Source organism: Rousettus aegyptiacus, unplaced genomic scaffold (assembly GCF_014176215.1).
Source record: "Rousettus aegyptiacus isolate mRouAeg1 unplaced genomic scaffold, mRouAeg1.p scaffold_m13_p_1, whole genome shotgun sequence".
Classification (NCBI taxonomy): Eukaryota; Metazoa; Chordata; class Mammalia; order Chiroptera; family Pteropodidae; genus Rousettus; species Rousettus aegyptiacus.
In genome coordinates, this window is record NW_023416284.1 from 102766252 (window position 1) to 102787917 (window position 21666).

Consider the following 21666-nt stretch of genomic DNA (forward strand, 5'->3'; position numbering starts at 1 on the left):
GGGAGATAAAAAAGTCTATAGAAGTGAAATTTGGAAAAAATGTATTCTATAAATATTCAGCATCTTAGGAAATGATGTGAGATATTCTCCCCCAACTCTTTTTTTTTTTTTTTTTTCTGGAAGGAGAAATGTAGAAAAAATGAGCTCCTATCAAAGTTTCCCTGGACCAAACCCTCACACCACAGTGTGGGCAGCTCTTGGCTGAAACTACTTCCTCTGGTTTAACATCTTTGAAATGGCCCTAAAGATAGTATTTCAGTGTATTCCCAGGGAATGATTTCCATTCTCTCTGCTTCAATAAGCTGTCATTTCTTCTCACAGAAATAGTCATATTCCCAGATATTAATTATTCAAATCAACCAGAATTTATAAAAACATGTTCTTTATTTTTCTCTAACAATCATAAAGTATCTTCTTAATTTAACATGCTTTATTCTTAATCATCCCCAGCTACCTTAGGGAGAAAATCTGTCATCATCACCAAAGATTTGACAGTCCTATTCCAGTCTCTGTGTCAGGCTTTGTTCCCAGCACTAGGGACCCAAGCATCTCAAGATCTGAGCACTTAAATAATTTCATAACTATTTAAGTTTAGAAACACTTAACTTCAGAATGTTAACCTCATTGAGTTTGAATATAACCCTAATGTAATTTGGAAAGAATTACTATCGACTATTATCTCAGCTGTCCTCCTCATAAGTCCATATCTGATAGAAATAAGATAGACATGAAGATAATAAGGTAGTTTAGAAGTCACAAAAAGGGTCTGGGACCCAAGCATCTCAAGGTCTGAGCACTTAAATAATTTCATATCTATTTAACTTTAGAAACACTTAACTTCAGAATGTTAACCTCATTGAGAGTTTGAATACAACCCTAATGTAATTTGGAAAGAATTACTATCGACTATTATCTCAGCTGTCCTCCCCATAAGTCCATATCTGATAGAAATAAGATAAACATGAGGATAAGGTAGTTTAGAAGTCACAAAAAGGCTCTATTCCAAAACATAGTCATTTATTTGGAAATGCAGAATATTCTTTAAGAAAAAAAATTCTTAAACAACAAAACTTTCTATCATTTACTGAGTACTTACCACATACGAGATACTATGCTCAGTACTGATAACAACTCCGAAAGGTGGATATGAGGACTTCCATCTTTGATAGGAAACTAAAGTTCAGAGAGGTCATGTAATTTAGTCATGATCACTTAGCAATGCTTTAAAAACATAGAGTTATGTTTTGGCTCTAATAATAAATACTGAATAAATGAATGAGGGAAAAAATAACTAAATATATGAACCAGTGACTTCCTGAACAATCCACACTGCCTATGTAACTATCCATATATATATATAAAAAAATTACAATCTTAGATAAAATTATGTATAAGATCAATAGTTTTGGATAAAAAAATGTTTTTATACTGAAGTCTGATGTTTGAGAGAAACCAGTTTAAATAGAGGGGAGATGTGAATATTTCTGGGAAACAGTCACTTTGGAATTTTACTTGAAAATTTGGCTTCACTTTTTCTTGATACTAGTATTTCTCTTCACTATTTTTATTTTACCATCATGTTAAATTTCTTTTCAGCTGTCATATGGAACAAAATGAAGCATCCCTAATTACAGATAACAGAAATTCAGCGACAGTGACTCTTCACACTTTATATCTTACGATCCTTTGTCATTATTAGAGGATCTGATAGGAATAAAAATCCTAGCCATCCTCCTTCACCTACCCTCTATATCCACTAAAGACATTGGTATGTTCATAGATATTGATCTTAATTGATCTTTCATTTTAAGGGTACAAAAATTTCAGTAACATTATAGTTGATAAACATCATTGCAATGACTCAAAAAAATAAACTTAGAAAAATAAATTTATTAGTCGAAATAATAATTCTATTTTTAAAGTATAGTAGTATTATTTGGAAGAAAGCACACTATTTTGACTGAAACACAAGCAAAATTTCCTTTAAGTTATCAAAAAAATTTGGACTGATGATATTTTAAGAATACATGGAGTTTGAGGAAATATTAATTTATTAATGTTACTGACTAGGTTTTATCTGACCCAGATTCTGCAATCCTTTCACCACGCAGTTCTCAGGGAGCACATGAAAAATCAAGACTTGGAAGCTGGAGGCACAGTGTGGTTGGGGCAGAAACAGGTAAAGATAGGAATCATAAGAACATAGATATGAAAAGCAGGTCCAAGATCTATCAAGCATTCAGAAAGTGATGAGGTGGATAGAGATAGGTGAGAGGTCAAAGATCTGGCAAAGACTCAATTCTAGAAGAGTCGCCTGAACTAAAGGAGCATGAGGGGCAAAACGAGGAGAACAGGCACCCAGCACTAATCCCAGAGCCCTGCACTCCTGGGGCCCTTTAAGCTTTAGCAACGTTACTTGCTTTGCCCACTTCCATATGCAAATGGCCTAAGGGGGCTCAGAGGAAGGCTGCTAACACCTAAGAAAGGAGAAAAACCCATTCTTCTCGGGTAATTGGAAAAGAATTGCTGGAGAGGAAGGCAAAATAGCATTAGAAGGTGAATGGTTATGGGTGAAAAAGAGGAGCTTAAAAAGTACCTAATTCATAAGCAGGGGATAAAAATATATTAGCTTATGAGCTGGCTTGTTGTGCACACATCTTTTATCTCTGAGGCGCATTTGTCCGGGACCACCAGGGTCTAATCTCGTGGGAGTCCTGGGTAAAGCTAGAGAATGGTAAGAGTTCAAAGAAGAGCTTGAGGTATATTAATTTCCAGTGGAATGATCAAAATTCTACTAGTGGGCGAAAAATAATAAATACAGAAAAGAGAAGGTAAGGAAAGAAAGAGAAAAGGTACACATTTCAGATCAAATCTGGGGAGGACATTTTGGGAAGAAGTGCCATGCCTGCAGGCCTGTCCTTATATCTGAAGACCTGAGCAAGAGTACATGTGGAAAGTCATGAACTCTATGTCACAATATCTGAAAATAATAAATTAAGTTAACTATATCAGTTAGAGTTTTACCAGAGAACCAAAACCAGTAAGAGATATGTATTAAGAGATTTATTGCAAAGAATTGGTTTATGTGATTGTGGGAGCTGGCCAGGCAAGTCTGAGACCTTTAGAGCAGGCAATCAGGAAGAACCGGATGAACTCTCAGACACAACTCGAAGCTTCAGTCCACAGGCGGAATTTCTTCTTCCTCAGGAAATCCCAGTTCTGCTCCAAAGGCCTTTTAATTTATAGAATCAGTCTCATCCAGATTATCTAGGATAATCTCTCCTACTTAAAGTCAACTGGTTATAGATGTAAATCACATCTACAAGATACATTCAGGACAACACCTAAATTAGTATTTGATTGAATAACTGTGGACTATAATCTAGCCAAGTTGATGTACAAACTGATATCACACTGACAAAATGTTAAGCAAAATTAAAATATGTAACAGCTATCTACCCTGACAAATATACCATTGTGATGATAGTATTTTTAAATATGTATTAAGCAGTGGTTTCTAAACAACTGACAAATCAGCAAATATCAAAAATAACTTAAAGTAATTATTATTGTGCATTTCTGGGTGTTCTCTTAACCAATCGATAAAGTTTAGATGATTAAACAAATAATTTTAAAATTCTGTATATCTTTATTTTATTTTATTGGAATGTCACTTTGCTGTACAGGTCACATGCAGTTGCTTTTGATTTATAAAAACGCTTTTCCTCTTTTTAACTTTAAAGAATTTAAATACAAAAAAAAAAAAAACCTTTTTAAAAAAATTGTTGGAAACATTTGTAACCCTTTGATAAATGAAATGGCCAAACTCTGATCTTTACCTTTCATAAGATTTAATAAGCCTAACTGTTTGTACCAGATAAACAAAGTTCATTCCAAATCACTTGGGCAGCTCATGTTCAAAGTTAATTTAATTCTCTGCTGAAGAGCACAGTTGCTGTTTATTTGAAGTTCTTTTGTTGTTTTATTTCACTCGGCGATACCCCTAACATCTTGTCTAAATTAAATCTTAATGCTTTAAACAGTACTCAGTCATCATTGACATGACATGCCTAAAGGTGGTCACATGACCACATTTGTTATTGGTTTCTCCAATTTTTCATCTTTCCTTAGATACAGATGATAGCATACATAGTCTTTAAATTGTTAAGCATAAAATGCCATTGTTATCCACAAGTTGATGCCTTGTCTCCTGGTACCAAATCCAACCTATGTTGAATATTCTGGTTTATGTGTCTGTTTGTTTGTGTGTTTGCTCATCTGAGCACAATTCTCAACAAACTTTGAAATCAATGTCTAAAGTTGAAAGTTATTTTTTCAGCTTTTCATATAAATCAAAACTCTTACTTTTTACAAAAGATGTAGAAACCAACTAACTATTTGTAAATTTTGACATTATTTCTTCATACAGCGGTTTTTAATAATTTGTATAAGTGTAGATATACAAGGAGATGTATAACTAGTATAATCGAATTAATTATAATTAACATGAAATTTTTATATATTAATTATTTTTATTTTATTACTCATGATCAAAAATCTCTTTAAAAAGTTTTCATTCTAGATGGTGTTCATTTGTTTCATTATTTTTTATCTGTGTTTTTTATCTACTTGGACATTTTAGCATCGAATTTCAAAATCCTAGAAATTTTTCATTATTTTCTATAAATAGTGTTCTATTATTGCCATAAACAGCATAATTATGCCTAGGTAGATATTGGACACAATATTATTCTTTCAAAAATGCCTATTGGTCTATTTCAGTGATTAAATACTATTAAGTGTTTTCTGTTTAGTCAGCCTTTATTTTTTATGTAGTTCTAACAATTGTTATTTTTCTGGTTCATCATTTATGTTCTTTTTGTTGAGAGCCTGAGAGTTTCCAATCACAAATATCTTTATTAGTCAAAGTTGAGCTTGCATATGGATTGTAAAACATGTACCAGTAGTATCAAAATACTTTATCTTTGAGCTTAGAATATAAAAACTCATTAGTTAGAAGGCAGAGGTTTTATCTGTTTTTTTTTTTTTCAAATATCCAGAAACTTTCATGCATAGTTGGCATAAATAAAAATTTAAAGGACATCTCTAATCTGGTACATTAGGATCCAGCCCAATGTTTGTATCTGTAAATAAATATATTCGTAAGGCAAAAGCCATTCAAATTACCAAGAAGGACTAAGACAAAAGTTATAAGTTTTTGCAGTGATAGTTCTATTTATTTGCAAAAACCTAATGTCCTCCTTTATATTTTTTGCCCTGCTATGCTAGAATTTCAGCCTATTCCAAATGTGTTAATGAATCCACCTCCTCCTGGTTTTGCCCTCCTAAGATCATGGCCATTCCTTCAGTCTGTTGGCTGGACACAGTGCAGTCTTTGACTCATTCCTCTCCTTCACCTCATGATGGTTGTCAGCTGCCAAACCCTAACAGTTTTACTTCTGCAAAGTCTCTCTTATTTGTCTTCTACTTTTTGGCTTCACTAACACTGCCCTAGTTTTTGTCATCATTATTTCATGCCTAAACTTTTAAACGATCTTCCAAATTAGGCACCTTTCTCCCAGGCTCTCTCCTGCTCAAGTTAAACCATCCACACTCATTCTTCAAAATTTCAGTCTGGTTTTCATTTGTGGATAGCCTAAACATTTTTCAAAGTCAAGCTCTGTTGCTTCCTCTTCCATGAACATTTACCTGACCCTCTCAATCAGAAGATACCTTCCTCTTTGAATCTCCTAGTCTCCTGAGAGAAGAACATTCTTCTTGCTTTGTTCTGTGATTCTTTCTCTCATTCCCCTTACTAAACTGCGAGTTACTTGTGAGCATAGTTTTGGTCTCTCTAGTCTTTATCTTTCCCATTTCGCTAACATAGTATCATATAAACAGACAGTGTCACTAATATTTTGCTGAATTAAATTAAATGAGGAATTTTTGGAAGCCTTCCCTTTTAGATAAGTCAATTTTAACTTTTATTCAGATTGACTTTTCATTAAAACTTTTTTCTTTGTCTTGAATAATCAGAAACTTATGGCTCTAATAGATCTTCCTCTGAGGGATTACTTTATAGCTCCCCATTGTATGAGTAATAGTTCAAACTCCGGATCTATAGACAAACTCTTTTTACCCTAATGTATTCTGGTAGTTGTAAGGATCAAGAAGCAGAAATAACTTGGAGTTGCTTTTCCTTCGGCATTACAATAAGATAAAATAAGTTAAAATAAAACATTACTGATTTATTCTAATAAGGCTTTTCAGTATTCCAAATTTGAGGACATTATTAAGGTGACAGTAATACCTTATAATTCTATCTCATTTAACAGCTCCCAAAGTATTTCCATAGACATAATGTTCAGAACATCTGCAAGTTAATTAAGTAAAGTACTATTAAGCTCATTTTCGAAGAGCAAAATAGATTAGAAAATGGAAAGGTAAGAATTCCACCCACCCATTCATTGAACTAGATTTTTTTGATTGCCTATACTTTGTGTACTATTTCTTAAAGAATACAATAAAAGTTTCATAGAATGCACTAAAAATTTTCCAAAACTTTATTCTGTTTAAAAAAAAATAAAGATTCTAGATAATAAAGGCCCTTAGATAATATCTAGCCTTGAAGAAATAAATGGGTTACATACTAACTCTACCCAGCTACTCAATTGGTAGCAGCTGCCTGTAGCATTTAATTGGGAGAGATTGTAATACTAATTCAGGGCTAAGTAGAAAAGAGATCAGTGGTGGATTAGCTGTATCTTCCAAGGATATGGAATAAGGAACATGTGTGCCCTAATCCAGTTCAATTCTCTTACTCTATAGGTGAAAAAACTGGACCTCAGAAAGTGGGAATGACTGGTTTTAAGACATGTTGCTCATTGAGTTCAGACACTGGACAGGAGTCCAGAATTTTGGATGTACAGAGAAGTTCCATGTCTACTTTGGGAGCTTATATTGATAAACACAGTTATGCCTGATGTCACTGACAATTAGAATCTTGAGTTTCTAGATTCTAATCTAGAAACTCCTAAAGAGAACGCACAAGGGTACAATCTAATTGCTGATTCAGGAAAAGATCTTTCAGTTTTCATGGGAGTGAAAAACACCTGTAGAAAAAAGAATGACTACTGATTTTCAGGGGTGGGAGATTGTGAAATACATTTGTTTTCAAAACTTTTGTTTGAAAAATCTCAACCGGAACCGTAACATCAAACAAGAGAAACTCTCTCTAAACATGTTTGTTCCTGTTTGTTTAAATGAGGGTATTCTAAGATATTTTGGCTACCTGGTCTGCTTGTTTCCATGCTGACGGACACTCTGTCCTCTGGAAGGAGAAAGGAAAGGACAACACTTGAGCCTGGGAAAAGTAGAAGTATCTCTTTCCCTAAAGCTAATCTTGCAAAGCTGTAAATATGACACCTTGTTAATAAAAGATAATGAATTTATTCCTCATAATTTCATTCTTATTTCATCAATGTGGATATTTTTCTCCAATGTTCTTATTCGCCCCAAAAGTACAGACATCTCCTGATAAGATGTGGATCACTTGACGAAACTGAGAAGTCCCCGCCTCAAGAAAGCAAACATTTTGAGATTTACTAGAGCAAGTCACATTGGACGTAAACGATACATTTATTTCAACACTTTGCTCCTATCCCTCTGAAACATTAAGGCAAATATTTGCTCAAGCCATCAGGAAATAAGGCTGTGATCAACACAAAATTTATTTTTCATGTATGTATCACTCAGAAAGGTAAATTATAAAAGAGTAAATTATGCGTACATTGGGGGCTTTGTAAAAATTTTGAAAGGAAAGTTATTTTTTCTTATACAACATTCTTAGTTTGAGAAAAGAGGACTTTCAAACAGCATGGTACACAACTTTACTCTAAAGCGAAAGATCTTAAATGTCTTTACTCAATTACAATCTTGCATGATTTACGCATGACTTCATCAACACAGTTCTGACATAATAGAAAATATTTGCAGAAACAACAGTATAACACACCTGTAAAAGGCAATGAGACAAAACAAGAGCATTGTGACCTTCAGTTGTTTTTCAATCCTTGACCATCTCAGGGACTACCAGTCACCACTAGACCTTGCTTTGAGAACCCTGGGCTGAAACTATGCCAGGCTTATACATTCATCTCCAGTGTTCTTCTCCAAACTAGAGAAAAGGAGGATGGAGCAGATGTGGGAAATATTACCAGGCCAAAAGAATTTGCTAGTGGATTGGTTGGGAGAAAGCACAGTGAGAAGAAGAAGGAGTTGAAGACAATAGCCCAGCAATCTAAAGGGACCAAGTGGGCTGATGAGGAGGATGTTTCCCGAGACAGGGAATATAATAGAAGGATCGGGTTTGGTGTTTAAGATCAGAAAAGAATCAAAGATGCCTGCATTACTACTAAGGGCTTCCTTCTCAGGGTATGAGGATGGAAGACAATAGCACAGAATCTGGAAGTAAGGAGAGATCTCACTCCTCCCAGTCAGGTCGTGGAAGGTTCCCTATACCTCAGGCTCCACCAGCACCACTTCTTGTGCCTTCAGCCTAGCCAGATGGGTATTCGCAACATATTTAACTGCTAAAGTTAAGCTAAGTCAACTATATACCATCAGCAGAAGAGTAAAAGAGAGAGAGAGATAATTTAAATAGTCGAGGGATTCTGCCTGCCACCCCACTCAATCAACACAGGCTTCCTACCAAGTCAGAGATGAGTGGGACACCCAGATCTGAGCAGGAGGCACCTTCTTCAACCTCACACATTACATGTGTCCATACCTGGCTGCCTCTTGCATTACAAGGGATCTCATGAACAGGGGTAGAACATCCCTATGAGTAGGGTCCTCGCATCTAAACTCTACCCACATGGCCTATAAACAACCACCTTTGGGTCACCCTTTGGGGATAGAGATGTGCATGCAACCAAAGGTTCAGTCTATTCCAAAGAAAAAGTCCACATGGGCTCAGAAAACTAAACTAGGATCTTTAGCAGGGAGTTTCTAGATAAAGTCTAGAAGTTGGGAGACATGGGCTCTGAATGGGCTTCTCCCTTCAGTCCTATGAGGAGAGATATAGCTAGAGGGTGACCCTTCTTGACAATGCCACATCCTAGCACTAAACTTCAAGGAATCTGAAAATTTTCCAATTTGAAACTATCTTTTTAGGCTGTCATGAAAGTCTGTTGGTCAAGGAAGGAGGATGAAATATACTTTAACAGTTTATTTGATTTATAACTTCAAAATATATAGACAATGTGAGCCTCAACTTGTATTCTTATCCCAATTTCCACAAATTTTAAAGGTTGGGTCAGTCTGGAGAAGGGAGATTGGAGTCAGTCATTTCCTCAGATGACTTCAGTGCCCATGTTCCTCTGACTCACGCCCCACTGTGTTTTTAGGATTGAGGTTTACATTACTCATTTCACATAGCCTGTAAATGCAAGTCAGCGACTTCATCTGATACCAACTAGGATATAACCACCATTTCTAACCCCAAGAAATCACTGGCCATGTTGGACTTACCAAGTGATGAAATAGGATGTCTGTCTCCAGTCTAACCTGTCGATGTGGGTATTTACATAGCTGTCTATATCTTATGAAGGGATTTTTTCAGGTTAATTTTGCCTATATTTTATTTCCACTCCATTCACATGCTGATCAAAATGACTACCAAGGGTTCTTGTGAAGGCAGTCCTTATGCTAATCTTACAGTGTGAAGGGAAAATATGCGAGATGATTTGGGTATGATTTCAACACCAAAAAACAAAAAACAAACCATGAGCTAATTTAGGCATTTTATCCTTTTGCCAGCCCAAAGACAAATAGGATGGTAACACACTCTCTTGAGAATGACGAAGGCATCCAATATCAACCCTCTCATTTACCTAATTCAAAATTGATTGATCAGAGCAGATAAGCAAGTGCTTGGCGCATAGAATAAATAATTCCATTTATAAAGGGGGGAAGAAAATACAACAAAAGGTTAAGTTCTAAAACCCCATTGTAAAAACTAGATTAAAAAGTCACAAAAGAACCTTCGTACCCAGTCTTAATCCCAGCAATACAGCCCCTGAGCCTTGAATAGAAGGCATCAGTAGAAGGCCATGTCACTTTCTGATGAAACTGGTTTATTCTGATGCTTTGTAGTCAGTCTCCTGGGAGCTAGCTGTTGGAGAGAAAGATGGAGTAACCGAACCTAGAAGGGCTAATTTTAAAGGACAAGGAAAAGCCAAGTTGCATTAAGAAGGAGGACACTGCCAGAAATTGAGATTTTTTTTGCAGGATATTTGAAAAAAAAAAAAATAGAGCAGCAAACACTCAAAGAGAACTAGGTCTTCCTTTTAAAACTAGTCATATGCACTTTAAAACATAAAGGCAGACTTTTTTTGTTTGAAGGATGGATTCTGATGTTTTATTTCTGAAGACATGTCAACTATTATTTGGGTGCTGTTGACTGTCTAGTTCGACAGATGTAGAAAAGCCAAAATCAACAGGAAATGAGACCATAAAAAAAATCATTTAAAAAGAGAAATGTGCTTTATGATGGTGAGTAAACGTCAGGGGTGAAATAAATTAGTATCATAATAGAATGAGGTTGAGGAAATATATGGACAAAATATTGGTGAAAAGTTTAAAGATATCAAACTGAGGCTTGATAATCACTTATTTGGAGCTACTCAATACATTTATTTGAAAATGGCCCATTTCTCTCTTGAACTAAAATCTGAATATAGCATCAAGATAAAGTTAATTATTCAAAAACAAATATTGTCTACTGTAACATAGATGTAAGGCACAGGTCCTGACTTTAGAAAGTTTTTTTTCTACCTGGGAAGAATGCAAAACCAAGACTGTAGACTGAATTGTGTAAACAGAAGGAAAGAGGGCTACCTATCAGGTGAACCTCGCCTCTGCTATTTATTGTACATGTGACATTGGACAAGTTTCTCAACCTCTCGGTGTCTCAGTTTCTTCATCTATAAGAAGGGGATAAGCATTGTATATTTCCGTTGTGAAGGTATTGTACAGATTAAATAAGTTAACATATATAAAGTTCTTAGATTAGTTTCTAGCACATAACAGGCACTTCATATTTTTAGCTATTGTTATCGCAGTTCTCATTTACTTTTTAAATAGACTTAGAGATGTAAATACTTAGTTTTTGTGGAACATACTGAGAATAGGTTTCCTGCAGTGTGGAATAGCATATTTATGGACACAAATTGAAAAATCATGCTCCATTTATTCTTTTGATATTAATCATTACAATTATAATGGTTATAATACATTGTGTACCGGGCACTGTGATAAGAACTTCACATACACTATATTTTCTTATTTCATGCTCATAACAACTTTTTAAGGTGAACACGAATACATATATTTTAATTAGGGCTTAAAGAAGTTAACTACCTGCTCAAAGACAGTCAGGTTAGTTAATGATGAAGCTGATATTTGAACCATGCTGTCACTCCTGTTTTATAAGATTATATCAAAAGAATTTTGGTAATCTCACTTCTCAAATCCTTTGAAACATAGTCAAGCGAAAGAGCTCAGCCTGAAAACAAGAGAGAAGACATAGCCTCTGTTGAAACTGAGATTTTGGTTATGGGATTCACATGCTTGGGAAAAGAATGTATTTCTCCCTGGTTATGTAAGACTTGACCTGGGTTCCAAATATGGTTCTTCCACTATCTTTTCCTGGATCTCAGGGTTGCAACTCCCAGGAAGAGTGCAGTCTGATGATATTTTTATTCTCTGTCTCACAAGTGAGGGAGTGTTTAGTAAGTTATTCTTCAGGAAAACTCAATTAAATGAGCTTTTCTTTCCTCCATAATGCTTAATAGTGGGGGAGGGGGGGAAGTCTATCTATCCAAATAAAACAATGTGATAAAATACATTTTTTTCCTAGTAAGTTTTGCTTAAAACATTTTGTTTGTTGAAACTAACATTTCTCAAACTTATTCATTTTAGGAACTCCTTACATTAAATTAAAGCTTTTGTTTAGGTTTATGTTATATTGTACTGTTGATATTTATTAAGCTAACCACATTAGGAGTTAAATAAAAAATTATTTAAATATTTATAAATTTAGTAATTACACATAACAAAAATAACTTTTCATGTGTGAAAAAATAATCATGCCTTCCAAAATAAAACAAATTGAATGATGAGAGTGGCATTGTTTCATATTCTTGCAAACCTCTTTAATGTCTTTAATACAAGATAACTGGATCTCTTATTTGCTTCTGAATTCAATCTCTGCTGATACCACAAGTCATGTAGCTTTAGGAAAAAGTCATTGTACACACCTGAGAAAGTGAGAATATAAAGGGAAAATTATATTTTAATATTATTTTGAAAATACTTCTCAAGGATTCTAATTACTGATCTGTGCTTTGAGTATCTCTGGCTTACGCTTACATTCTTTGTGCATCTGTCTCTGGAGTCCTTCTCTGAACTGGTTCTAGTCTAGCCATTGTTGCTGAATTCTAAGATGGCCACCATGATCGCCACTCCCTGGTGTTTCTCCTGTGCCTAGGTCATTTTACATGGAGAAAAAGATTTTGGCCTTCAGATAGGAAGGTTTTCTAATGTGCCTAACCTAGTGGCAGAAGTCCCTTAACACAGGGAGTTTTCTTCAACTGCGAACAAAAGAGGCAATCAGAGAGATATGAAATGTGAGATAAAAGGGACCCCCAAGAAAGGAACTGAAATAGCTTCTAGTAGTCCCCAGACAATAGTCAGCAGGAAAATGCCAACTATTTCTTAGAAAAGGATAAGAACACATCTAGTTCACACCTTGATTTTAGCCTGAGCAGAGAACCCAGCCATGACAAGCCAGACTTCTCACAAATATTGGTTTAAGCTGCTAAATTTGTGGTAATGTGTTATGCAGCAATATAACACTGATACTTATCTCTAATAACTTATTCTCTAAGTATCTTGTTTTTATAAAGAGATAAGATATATACCAATATAAAAAAGAAACAATATACATGTATTTCTTCTAAGAAATATACTCCTCTTGAAAAATCTGTATTTGGAGACCTAAAATGAAATATCTTTTTCAATAATTATGAAATTGTTTAGCTTCACTTAGAATGTTTATTGTTATTTCTATTTTTTTGTTTTGTTTTGTTTTGTTCGTGTTTGTGTGTGTGTGTGTGTGTGTGTGTGTGTGTGTTTTTTAGTTTAGGTCCTAAATTTAAAGAGCAAAAAATTTCATTGAGTACCATATGATAAAAAATACGTAATTGAAGTTTTTGTGGAATCATAGAAATATAGAATACTTACTTACCTATTTAAAAAATAAAATGAGAAACAGCAATATTTCTTTTAATAAATTTAGTTTTTAATATCATTTTCTTCCCTATAGTGAAGGCAAGAGTGAATTCTGAAAACAGAAAAGACCTCTGAAAAAGGAAAAGACAGAAAGATCTAAGAAGGAAGGAAAGAGAAGGCAAACCTAGGTAAGCACAGAGTAGAACTCATCCAGATATTAAGAGACAGGGTAGGAAAGAGACTGAAAAAAAAAATCTCTAGTAGGTTTTGAAGTATTAATGTAAGTAAAGAAAACTGCTTTTTAAGACCCTATTTCTTCAGATGGTTACATCAGCTTTGACATACTTGTTAACAGTTTAGCCGCTGTTGACAGCTTTTCAGTTGCTCTTATCAGCAAAGCCTTTGGAGGATCACCTCTCGCTAAGAACCAGAACCTAGTGCATAATTTGCAGAGCCCAGTGCAAAATGAAAATGTGGGCTTCTTGCTCAAAGAATTTGAAGAACATTAAACTAAGCATGGGTTCTTCTGATTGTAGGACTTTGTTCAACTCACAGCTCATGTACCTGTGAAGCTGGCCCTGAAAAGAACACTCAGAGAGAATTGTTTCCTGGGCTGCACTGGCAGTAAACAGGGCTGTATCATCCTTAAGGATGAACCGAATTGCTGGAAAGTCACACATCTTTTTCCTGTTCCTTTCTAGGCCCATCGAGCACTTCCTTTCAAATATTTTTGTAATTTCCATCAATCTTCCCAAGTTATCTAGAAAAGAATTTTGGTAATCTCACAATGTTTGAACACTTGGCTTTTGGAAGGTGATTATTTCCTCCCTGATACTAGGCCTATAATTTGGGTAATAGTTTCCATCCATCCATCCATCCACCCATCCATCCATTTATTATTTAATATAGCATTTATCAAGTAATCACTATGTGCAAAAGCCTATCCTGGAAGCTAAGGAGCTAGCTGGCAGCTTCCATTAAAGGTGTCAATGAGTCTCGCAATTTTAGAATCATTTCTTTACTATTATTTCTCAGAAGAAAGCCTGGCATTGTTTCAAAATTTGTATAAAAACTATAAAATTTTTGAGATCTTACTAAGTCTCCTTACATTAAGAAGCTTCTGAGTATAGACTCTGCCCATATGACATATGATCTGCTTGCCACCTGTTTCCTCTGGATGCTCTAAAATTACCAACTTTTAAATTTAAACTTCTATAGGAGTTTCAGCTCTCTCAAATCCATTGTGGAATGAAGGTTAATAGCAGTTAGCCTCATAGAGGACCTGAGAGTTTCAATACCTCCTACCCTGAAGGCCTCTAAGCCTCTTAGAGGATTTCACTGTTGTAATGGGATTTACCTTCTTAATCCTTTTCCTTAAATACTCATCTGTTCAAGATTTCACTTCATTCAGGCCAGATTATTCTCTCATTCACCTGCCAAAAATTTTATTTTCTCCTGCCTCCATACATTTACCTCTTTTCTTTGGCCTACCTGGAAGGCTGTTCCCTCCCTTCCCTTATCTCGTAGTACACATCCAAATGCTTCACATTCTTAAGCTTGGTGTGCAGGGCTTTTAATCAATTAATCCTACTTTCATGAATCTAATGAAAGGAAATGATCAAAGATACAGATAGATATGCATACTATATAATTTACATTATAAAAATTGAAACAATTTGCCTTTTTTTAACTCTAAGAGCCATAATTTAACACATTTAACCTTTATAATGCATATTACAAATGATTTAAACTTTATGTGATTTTCGTCTATTATATAAAATGCTATTTTAAACCCATATTTTATTTAAAAATCATTGACAACTTAGAATAAAGAGAAATATCAGTGTTCCTGTGATGTTAAGGAGTACGGTCCACAAAAACATTTACTTCTAAAGCCAATTGCAGAGTTTGGGGGTTTTCAAGGCCACCCTCAGTCTTGAGAATTCACTGGAAGTGTTCACAGAACTCAGTGAAAATTGTTATACTTTTGGTTATGGTTAATTAAGTGAAAGAATACAGGTTAAAATCAGCCAAGGGAAAATATGCATAGGTCAGAGTCCCAGAAAATTCCAAATTTGGAGCTTCCATTTGTCTTTCCCCAGTAGAATCAGAGACAGTGTGAAGTCCCCTGGCAACAATTTGTGACGATATGCATAGAATATGTTTAACTGGAGAAGGCCACCTGATTCTAGGGTATCTAGAGTTTCTATTGAGGTTCAATCACATAGGCATAATTGACTGCCAGTATGATTGTGTGGCATATCCTACTTAGTTTACAGCCTCTTCTGTGGTAAAGCAGATTCTGCATGGCATTGTTCCACTGTCCAGTGTGGCACAGGACTCTATGGTAAATAAAGACACTCTTATCAGGCAGGACATTCCAAAAGCCAAAAGAAAACTTCCCTCAATAGCCAAAGTCAAAGGCCAAACCTCTCTTTGGGTAAGGTTATTTACTACAGAGGCACCCCAAACAAGAGATCGATTAAATTAAATATGGAATAACAGCATGACGGAAGAGCACATAGCTCATTAAATTATGTTTGGATACTTACAACATGGAGAAATTAATAGAACATAGACTTATGTATATCTTTTAATGTGTGTGTGTGTGTGTGTGTGTGTGTAATGTCTTTCAGGTAACCAATGATGTATTCACGTTCTTTTGCTTTAATTATTTTTTCCTATTTTCTACATTTAGTTTCCATGAAGTGTATTTTTTTTATTCCGTCACTCAGGTTCTGCATTTTCTTACAGAACAGCAGAGGTTCCTCTTCCCATCCTATTACCTTTGTCCTTGAAGTTATTATGTTAAAATTGAAGAAAATTCATCTTGGAAAATCAGTTGTAGAGAGAAGAGAGTTTGTCAGTAAAAGATTCTTTCCATTTCTCTGCCTATTAAATTTATTCCTTCATTCTTTCACTCAATGAGCAAACCTGAAAGAATTTGTGCTAAGAATGGGGCTCTGCAGATGAATGAGGCATGTGGTCTTATATTCAAAGTACTAGGAATCTGGTGACAGAAAGAAACAGGTAAAGGATAAACAACCATATATGACAAAGGTGTTCTCTCACCCCATGAAAACCCAAAGAGTTCCAGCACCTGTCCTTGTCTAGAAACCTAATTAATCAGTGGAGAGTTTACTTTAGCTGGAGCCTTACGTGTAGGGCATTTACCATAGAATTTTCCTTTGTCCATAGGTCCTATACCTTTCAGGCCACTGATATGGGAAATGTAAAGAAATCTAAGATGGCTACCCTGTCCCGGAGGAATTTTCCTAAACTTCTCTCCCTGAAACACTACCTTTCCACGTGCAAAACAGAAGTATGCAGAAGTAACCAATGTGTAAATCTACCTGCTTGCCTTTGTTTGGGGCTCAGACTCTGGAGAGTGACTCCTCTGAGCCCCCCAGTATAAATAAACCTCCTTTGATTCTCAGTTCACTGAGTGCCGCTTGGTTCTTCCGGGTACACAGGCCAAAATCTGCAACACCACAAATAGATCCCAGGATGTGGTACTAGGATGGGAACTCAAGCATTTGCCAACTTATGGACTTAGAATCCCAATTATCTTTTTGTTTCCTCCTATTTACTTTGGAATTTGACCACTTGTTCCCCTTTCGACTCCCATACTCGAAAGGAACAGTACATTGCTATCCAAGACTTTAGAATCACAGGACTGACACCTAAAGAAGATGCCTTGAGCAATTCGTAGGTTTCCACACTTAATCTTTAGTGATTTCACAGTAATCTACCTAGAATCACTTTTGGCTTTGCCATTTGTTGTCGAGCAAAACAAAACAAAATAAGGACAAACGAGAATAGAAAACACAAGTTTATTTTCCATTAAAATAAATGATTGATTGAATGAAAGAATAAATTGTAAACATTTTTTATTATATGCAGGTATATGCACATACACACAAAATGGACACTACCATCACATTGGAAAAAAGACCATAGAAATACAGAAATAAAATCTGTATATTCCACTTAAGGAAACTAGATGTCACTCTCCATCTCCTCAAACCTTAAATCTGCCTCAACCCCCGATATTATTTGGTCTTTGGCTCTATTTCTAATGATAGTCACAGTTGCAATGTATAATATCTATGCCAGCTGTTTTTGATGCAACCTTAGGTATTTCCTCAAGGGCTCCATAAGTCAGCATTGTGTTTCTAAGTTAAAAAACTAAGCTCCACCTTTTTGGTTCATTCAAATCCCAGGAGTTTAGGGAAAACCTGTATATACCTTAAATGCAGACAGTGCACACACAAGCACACACATATAGGTCCACAAACAAATAAGCACCAAGAAGGAAATGCATTTCATTTGGCTTGTCCAGAACAGCTCAGCAAACAATGCAGAGGATTGAGATGAGGAAATACCATAAAGCTGCTTGAAGTGCTCAGTAGTGTGTTAAAAGAAAAACAAGGAAATGTGAGTGGTTCTGAATTATGGTATGTCAAGATAAGTATACAGAATCATATTAAATAAATGGGCCTTACTTTATTAATTTCCTCTAACCATTTTCTCTCTACCACATCCAAAGCCATTTTTTTCTTACATCAGATTTACAAATAAATAATATAGAAGGCAAAATTGTTTTGAGCAGAGTGTTGTCCATTTTTCAAATTCCACAAAGAAGAAAATGTCTATGAAAAACTGATTACTTAGAACTAATTCACAAATTAATTGGTAACCACTGAGAAAATACAGATCAATCTTCTGGTAGTTTATTCCCTACATTTTCAACATCTGAATGATCAACCGAATCTTTTTTAGCTTTTATCCAATCTTCTAGCTCTCCTTCAGACAATGTTAGCATAATATGAAAGTTCTCTAAAATAAACAATGCCGACCCTTCCTCTTATAAACTAAATGTAATACACACCACACACACTCATGAATGAACTCATACACAAACATATACACAATTTATGATAACGGAAGCCAAGAATTACAACATAGTGTTATTTTTTATTTCAAAATTGTTGAATCATTTCTCAGCTTTTCTTGGTTCACTTAGGAGAATACCAATCCCTCGAGGGTGTATATTTTGTTTTCAATTTCCTTTCTATCCCCCACAGTACCACATTGTTTTGGACATAATAGAAACTCAGAATATGTTCAATGAATGGATATATATGTGAATGACTCAGAACATCAGACAATTATTAAAAGCTTTTAAATTAGCATTGGAAAGGGTATATTTCAAATGTATACAATTCACATTCAAGTCTAATACCAATGATCTAGTTACTGTCAAAGAGTAAAGCACAATCCTGCTGTCAAGGAATGCATACTCTAGCAGGTTAAACAAGATTAATGGAGATAAGAAACAGCAAACAATAGAAAAAGTATTCAGTGAATACCCCTCTGCAACATCTTGGTGACTACTTAAGTACTCCAAAGTTCAGAGGAAAGGGGAATTGATGGAGGCAGGAGCAAGCAGGAATGTCTTTATGAAGGACATGGGATGCCACCTGAACCTTGAAGAGCCAGGAAGATTTGCAAAGGTGAAGGAGAGAGTGAGTGCGCTTTCTATGTGAGTGATGTTTTTTCTGTCTGTCTGTCTGTCTTTCATTAACAGGACCTAAGTATTCCAAAGCAATAAAAATTCCACCTTACAAGGTAGCATAGGTTAGGAGAGAGTAAGAAGAGACTAACCAGGAAAGCTAAAAGTTGTAGCCCTGTGATGATTTTGTAACCAAGTGAGAATGCAGGATGGATGAGATACACATAGGTTCCGAATGGGCAGAAACCTCATCTGCCTGTTTCATCTTTTTCACCACTGTATTCCCAATACCTAGACCAGTGCCTGGCCCATTAGCAGGCATCCAATAGATTCTTGTCGAGTAGATGAATGAATCTGAAAAGGCTCCAACTGAGACCCAGGCTTATATACTTCCCAATAAAACCATTTCGGAGACCGGCAGAGCTAATATTATGTTTGTTTTCCTGAATGAGTTGGTCTCCAGTGGTGTTTGCTAAAAATACAAGCCCATTTCCTCATCAGAGTAAAGGTGAAAGAACTCAAGGAATGTTCTCTTCCCTTCAGAAGTGTGTGAGGGTAAATGTTTTTTTCTAAGCTGATCTGCTACTTGCCCAGGCCTAGAAAAATGAAGTGGGATTGCTCATTCCAAAGTTTGCATGACTACCAACATTTGAAAAGGCCACAGAAGTGTTCAGCCTTTTACAAACAAGCCAGATATTTATTTTGCCTGTCTCATCTGTGCACTCTGAAGATTGAGTATGTGTGGTAGAGTGTATTGTGCGTAATGGCTTAAAATCTAGTCAAATCCCTTGATTTAGCTTCAACTAAATACAAAGAAAGGATCTGTCCCAGGATTTATAGTACATATTCAAGAGGAGGAAATGTTCTAAGAAAATATGGAATGAGTTAAGGATGTCATTTTATATGATGAAAATAAAAAGAAAAGTATGTTTTATTCCTTTTTCTATAACTAAGAGTAACAGTGATATTCACTTGTTTTTTGAAAATGGCACTTTCAAGCTTTCTACTTCTTCCACCTTGACCTTTTACTTCAGATAAATAGAAGAAATTAGAGAGATTCTCCCCAGTACACATGTCCTTTTTCTTATGTGGTCTCTCTAGCTCTTCAGGAGAAAAGGAAGGTCAATGTCTTCCATGCAGTAATCCTTAGTGTCTGTACTTTTTTTTCATTCTAGGAATATAAAATCCTTTTTAATTTCTTTATGAAATGTTCTCAGTAGCACTAGGAATATAAATGATTTCTTTTTCTCTCCTTTTTTCTTTATTTCTCCCCCTCATGTCTTTATGCTTTCCAAAAGCCAATAAATGTTTTTACTTATTTGTTTGGGGTGTGTGTGTGTGTGTGTGTGTGTGTGTGTGTGTGTGTGTGTGTTTGCTAGACAGGTCTCCCTTTCCCCATTTTCCCTGGAGATGGGTTGAGAATGAAAGTGAAGAAATTCCTAGGAGATTCTCCTGCGACCTGCATTTTGACTTCTCCATTGTGGGAGAAAGGACAACAGTTACCTTACCATTCAAAACATTCATCCTGGAAGCCTGGCTTCCTGAAAATTGTCCTCTCCCTCCTAGGAGGTTATTTAGCCTCTTTGACATTCTTGTCTGTCCATAGATGTGGGAGTTAAGGTTGAGGAAGCAGGAATTGTAGCCTCTGGCATCTGAAATAGCTGCATAGCCTTCAAAGAATGTAACCATTAACCATAAGCTCTGTGGCCAGTATTTTAGTAACTAAACAGTGACATTTCTTGCTAGGACTAAATTAATAGGCTGATAAGAAGACATTAACCAAAGTAGAATGTAGATACCAGAAAGCATCTTGGTAATCTCTCCCTCAGCAGCCTTTCAGTGATTGATTCTTGGGTCTTGAGTAGCTGTTGTAGCAGAAATAACATGGGCTTTAGAGTGGAGAGTCCTGGGCTTAAATCTCATTTTTGTCACTTTCTAGGTGATTTGACCTCTGTTCCTTAACCTATAGAACTGAGGGGGTAATTAGAAGGACTAGGTGATATTCTCTGTGTAAAAATCTAGTACCGAGATATGTAACTAGGGCACAGAAGATTTGTAATAGAAGGTTTGTTGAGTAAAGCATTGATTTGTAATAAGATGTGCCTTGAGTGGACTCTTTCTAGACAAGGAGAGATGATAAATGTGAACATTCAGTCAGTGGTAGCACAAGGAATATGTACCTGTACCTGTGCAAATGTTCAACCAGGAGCCAGCGCTATAGTTTACAGTGATATGTATGAACTCTACCTCTGGGAATCCTTGCTACCACTCCTCCACTTGGGACCATTATAAGAACCATATGTTATAATGTACTTTCATTTACAAGAAAGAAGCCTTTGCAAAAGAAAAGCTGGAATTCACGTTTCTTGTCTCTGACGAGGGACAGACAATGTCAGATCTTGAACCAAATTGCTCATTGTCCATGTCTGTGTCTTCTGTGTATTTTTGCACATGAAGCTGGGTTTATTGACTGCACTAGAAGGAGAATCTCAGAGTTAACACTTTGACTTCAGACTTTAAAGCACTACTGAGTTGGCAGAGAGATTGGAGGAGAGACAAGGAGGACTATGTGTGTGTGTGGAGTTAACACTTCTCTTGGGGTCACCTTCAAGGCCAACATCAGAATCTTCTAAATATCCGCTATAATGACAATATCAGCAGCTTCAAGAAGTGTGTAAATTTTTTGAGAAAATAAAATGCATACAGACCCCCCCTTTTTTCTTTTTTGTCTAGAAGTAGCCACATAGAACAAGGCAGTTTTTATTTTGAAAATTAGGTATTACTCCAAAGCTCTAAAGTTATGAGATCTTTTCCCTCTGCGTTTCATACCTGGTTCAGTCTCATGGAAGATTTGCAAA